At 39.8% G+C, this 5,913-nt stretch overlaps 1 pseudogene; it reads right to left on the reverse strand.

Annotated features, from left to right (window-relative positions):
- Positions 1-1,233: 1,233 nt before the first annotated feature.
- On the reverse strand, positions 1,234-1,711 carry LOC109383181 (40S ribosomal protein S13 pseudogene; annotated as a pseudogene).
- Between the last annotated feature and the right edge of the window lie 4,202 nt (positions 1,712-5,913).

Raw genomic sequence — 5,913 nt, forward strand, 5'->3', positions numbered from 1 at the left:
TTTTCAATGAAAAGCTAGATAGGTCTCCCCCCACCCCACCCACTTTTCAAATTTCCCAAATTCCAGTGCTTTATGAAACACACTGTGCAGCATTTCCCCGTTTCTTAGAAAAACAACCTGCAGGTTTGATTTCCCATCCATTAAGCGAGGGGCACTCAACTTCTGACTGGGCTGTGTGTTCATTAAACCGATGACTGGCTCTGTTCCATGTCCTCCCAATGAAATGATGAGAATTGTGGTCCTAAGCTGACTGAATAGACATGATGCCGTCAAGCACTGCCCCTCAGTGGCAGTGATACTGCTATTATTTATTATTTACATATTGAATGACCTTATTGGTATTATGCACTCCGAGTGCTACTAATTATAACCCAATGAACAATTTATAAGCATAGTTTATGGCGATATGTATAATCAACCATTAGTGCCAATATCTGGAAGAGCTGCAGACATTTCCCCCCATGTCAGCACAGAGTGTTCTAGAAAAGAGGGCCATCAGCTCACAGAAAACCTTTTACATAAGCATTTTAATGCTTTAGAAGCTGACTACAAGTAACATGTGTGACGATTGCTTCAAAAGTAAATCCAAATGATCATTTTATGAGAATGGCATGTTTCCATGTCTCTGAAACTTCACAAAATATCTGTAAAGATTCTCCTAGATAACTTCATGGTAAGATTTATTGTGTGGAGTGTCCATTTAAGAACCGTGAGGGCTCCAGGACAATGTTATGGCCAAAATATAGTGAGTTCAGGGGGATACTTGTTGTCTCTGGGAAGAGTGGTGCTTGGTCATGTGGACACTTTTCTTGCATCCAGAGATACCAGAGATGAAGGGTGGGTTCGGATCAGAAATGGATATAGCTGAGCACATCAGACATCAGGTTATCTATTCAAGGGAGTCAAACATGTTGGCTGAAACAAGCCTTCACCTTTTTCCCAACTTCAGAATGTCCGTCACCAGGATTTGGCAACAGAGAACAATTTTCTGACTCTCTTCCCCATAGAGGCTCATTCAGTTTTAAAGTATTGATACACTCATATCTTATATCAGTAATGTGTTATTGTTCTTATGATTAACGTGAAAAAGGACAAATCTTAACTAAATAAATCAAATAATTTATTTCAAATGAAGTTATTTCACATAGAATAGATGCCATTTAAAGAACCACGTCTTGCCTTTAAGTCACTCATACTTCATCTTTTTTTTTTCTAGTTAAACAATGATTTTATTGCTTGAGTACATAGACAAATTTATGCAACCAGGGCAGAGGCCGTGGATGACTCGTATTTCCAATTGCGGGGGAGGACTCGTTTGGTCTTATAATATCGAGCCAACCGGTGAATACAGCTCTCGATCAGAATCAGACGGAATTTAGCATCCTTATCCTTTCTGTTTCTCTCAAGATGCTTTTGAACTGCAACAGCTCTCTTAATTAAATGGTAGAGATCCTCAGGAAGATCAGGTGCAAGTCCTTTGGACTTAAGAATTCTCAGGATTTTATTGCCTGTCACAAAACGTACTTGTGCAACACCATGCGAGTCTCTCAGGATCACACTGATTTGTGAGGGAGTCAGCCCCTTCTTAGCCAGTTTGTAGATCTGCTCCCTCGCATCATCAGATGTCAGCTTCAGCCAGGTGGAGACACTGCGGCAGTAACGGCAGAGCCGACTGGGACAGGCCCTTCCCGGGAGCATGCATGCGACCCATGATGGCGGTGGTCAGGCAACGAAAAAGAGCCCACTTTTCATCATCTTCTTGGGCCTTTCTTGACAGTAAGGCTTACTGTGTCTTACTCAGCAAACCTGAGCATCAGGAAGTCTGCCAACAATACCCATCCTCGCTTCCACTGTTCAGTTATTTCCAGGTGAACTTGACTTCAGTCTTGAACTAACTGTGGGCACATATTAGAAAAGGATTTAGCATGCCTTCGTCAATCTCAGCTAGCTTCTTTTTCAGGGTGCTTCTTTTTTGCTTTTTGCTGCGTCTTTGCACAAAGCATGCACACTCCCTGCGCACACCTCTTCACCCTCACTCCTTCAAGGCCTGGGTGGATAACAGCAGCGCCTTTGGGTTTAAATGAGTACGTTTTGTAACAGCAAGACCTGTGTTTCATTTCTAGGAAAAAACAAGTCTGAGGTGGAAGAGTGAGAAATATTCCTAAGTTCCTATCTACCAATGAATGCTGCTCTCTGACCTATTAAATTTTATTCCAAATGTCTTTATGTCTTTGAACCCATCATATGCATATTCACAAGAGTAGCTTGGATTTCCCTTCAATTCCCTAATGTTCTCTAATACAAACAGGATAAATTAGTCCCTTCACATAAATGTTTTCACCCAACCCCCTCACTGAGTCAGTGTAACTGTTCTAAAATTGAGCTGTTTCTTTCAATCAATACATATGTTAGACGTAGTTATGTTCAAATTTTCTCTTCACATTAATTATTTTCTTATATCCACAGAAAAGCCTATATTTGACAGACAAATTTTAGGATGAAGCTAATAGGATAATTTACTTACTAGATTTTATTGATGCTCTTAATTTGTGAGGTAAAAAAAATTGCTTTAGTTACTAAAGATTATTCATGAACTAGTCTAGATACTATGAATGTGTCTTATAAAAGAGGCTTCTAGTTAGATCCTCTTAAAGGGAATGTGCCATTTTACAAATATGTATGTGAATCAGAACATTAATATCCTTTGTACTGGTAAGCATTATTTTCCATTCCTGTGGAAGAGTTGCTTAAGGGGAGGAATAAAAATATTCCCAAGTATTCGGTGGAACCATACAATACTGTTAATATTGAATCACATTTTTACTCACAAAAAAAGCAATTTCATGTGACTCAGTCTAATATTGAAGCATTAATGGTGCTTTCTAGACACAATAAATTTTATTCCACACACCTAAGCAAATAGTAAGGTGGTGGGCGACCAGTTAAGTGCCTTAAATAGCAGACCCTTTTTACAGTTGTAGCTTTATGAGTCTCTCAAAGAGGCTATTTGGCTCTCAGAAATATCCACCTCCTGCCCCTCCCCAGAGAAGGGAGCCTTGTCCCTGGCAGCACAAGCCAGGTAAGAACTAAATAAGATGCCAACGGAAGAGTCCTAATGCTTACAATATGCAGCCATTACTCTCTGGCACCATTTTTAAGCAGTGACCCTAAAGACATTTGGAAGTTACAGCACTGATCAGGGCGTACTTTACACATCTCCTCTTTAGGTCACTTCCCTCTGCTAAAAGCAGAGATATTAGATAGATACTCTAGGATCAGGAAATGGAACTAAGCAGATGTGTGCAAGATAGATCACTTTTTATGCACCTTAGGGAATAGCATTGACAATGTATTAAAACGAAATTATCTTAAAAAATGAGTATGATTAATAGCAACCATAGATGAGCCAGGATTTCTATGGTGTAAGAAAACTACACAGGGTTGTTTGCAATTGGGCGGTCTATGGATACCTGTGTGGTTAAATTATTGCCATATTAGAGCAAGACCCTTTAGAGATGGGGAGAAATGAATTAGTGAGTGTGGCTCTTCATAGAACTGATTCAACAGTGTTCAGCCATCTTGAAAGGTGATAGGCCAACAGAGGTTGCAAATATCATACGATGAAACCCCTTGTCCTTCGTGTCTATGAAGGGTGGTACTAGGTCATGAGAACACGTCTCGGATCCAGAAATGCAGGCTTTGGAATGGACACATGTGATGCGTATATCTGCCAACATGGAAAGACTTTAATTTTTAGCACCAGCTTCACCTCCATATTCTAACTTTTCTTTACCACACCAAGAGTTGCTGAAAATGTGAAATTCCAACTAAGGAATGACTCTATGGTGTTTTGCATCTTTTCTCCAAACATTCAGTGACAACAAAGCAGTAAATAGTACTTTTCATTTATATCAACAGCAACAATGTACAGTAAAATGTGTCTTTGAAGATGGAAAGTGAACAATTTGTGTTTTATGTACATAATGCCAAATATCTAAATAATTAAAAATGGTAAAGTTTGTGGCATCATGTAGACATAGCCATCATCTATAACATATTTATAACTGTGAGAAGAAAGCTGCTAAACGAAGCCTAGTATCTTCATGGTTGTTTGTTATTTATATTTTTGAAATATGTCCTGTACTATTCCCGTATATGTCTCACATATAAATTTATAATTTACAACCAACTAAATTTTGCATGTCAAAAGAAAATTAACCAGAAAAACATGCTTTTGATGATAATAATAATGCTGATAACTATAGTAATAATACCTTATAGTTGTATAGCAGTCTATACACCTATTTTACTAATTTAAAATTTTATCATTCTAAAGCAACTTTTGTATCTATTCTCTTTTTTTTCCTTATCATAGATGTAATGTAGCTAGGATTAGTATCGTTCCCATTTTATAACTATGAAACTTAAAACCTCAAATCAAATCTTGATAGAACTCGTACTTAAACTCAGATCCTCCAAATTCAAGACAAAAACACTTCCTGTAATTCCTAGAAGGAAATGGAGACTAGTCCCCAATATCTCTGAAGGAAAAAGCATGTTCTGGGCTGTTTCAGTTATGGAATTTTAAAGGGGTCTGCATCTTCCATTTTGCACGGGCTTGGGTGGTTAGATGCTGGTGGTTTATCGGTGTGTACATTTCGGCAGTTGGGATCCTTGCAGACCCATGTCAGTAGCGGTGCTTGTATCTGCCTCCCAATTATTTCACACTCTCTGTGGCCAAAGGTGGTAGGACATGTATTATTTTAGGGGATACTTATCATTGATCATTTGGAACACACATAAATAGATGTTTGATTGTTCACCATCCTTCTTCATATGCTATTCCCAAACATGAAATTATCGGTGGGCAATAACAATTGAACTTGAAAACTGGAATTGACTTCCCAGTGGAAACACAACCACTGATGCAGACTCAATTCAGTGATAGTTTTATTCACCAAACTTAAAAGTCTACTTGCTGTGGACCAGATGTTTTGTCTGTGTCTGTGCCATGAGTCCCTGGGTTCCTCAAAGGCAGGGCCATGTCTTATTCAGACCTGGACACAGGATGCTGGCACCAAGCACACACTCAATAGCAATTCAGTTTCAAGTAGGAATTAACAAAACTGGGAATTGTTGAGAATATACTAGGACAGGAAAAGTTTACTACAAGAAGATAATTTAAGCAAATAAGATATTTACGGTTGCTAATTTGAGGGGACCGGTTTGTGTGGTGATGCAACCGAAGTCCTAGCACAACACAGTGGATGGAGGGGGAGGAGAAGCAGCTAGAACTGCTCCCGAGAAGTTGGCCTGAATCATCACAACTCCCTCACACTCTGCTTGGAACATCAATTTAAGTGTTTTTCAAAACTAGTCCGGGCTACATCTGCCAGGCCTGTCCTCAGCTCATCACTGGCTTTAGCCGCTTGAAAAGGTTATGAGAAGAACCACGGAAAACAAAATCCTAGCAAAATGCTTCCCTCCTATGACAGCACTTAGCATCTTGCTAAAACCTGTGCTTTGGGAAGACATTTGCTCCTCGGCCACGATCAGTGACCACATGTGTGCACCGACGGTTGATTAAACAGCATCCTGCAACATCGAAGGGAAATATGAATTGTATGTGAAAACTGGAGATGAGAGAGGAAGTAAATTTAGAGCAACAAGTTAAAAAACAAGAAGAGGAGGAGAGAGTCATTCAAGAATAAGAGGAAATGAGTCACGTTTTAAAATGTTGGGAAAGAGAAGCATAAGGAGAAGATCACATAAAAATCCCCAAGCGGTACAGATTCAGACAGGCTCGCTGCTGGACAGGTAGACGAGCTGCACCCAGTGCAGCCCCCACACCGCACACGCGCACACCCAGTGCAGTGCAGCCCCCACACCACACACGCGCACACCCAGTGCAGT

Source organism: Hipposideros armiger, unplaced genomic scaffold, assembly GCF_001890085.2.
Source record: "Hipposideros armiger isolate ML-2016 unplaced genomic scaffold, ASM189008v1 scaffold_77, whole genome shotgun sequence".
In the NCBI taxonomy this organism is placed as follows: Eukaryota; Metazoa; Chordata; class Mammalia; order Chiroptera; family Hipposideridae; genus Hipposideros; species Hipposideros armiger.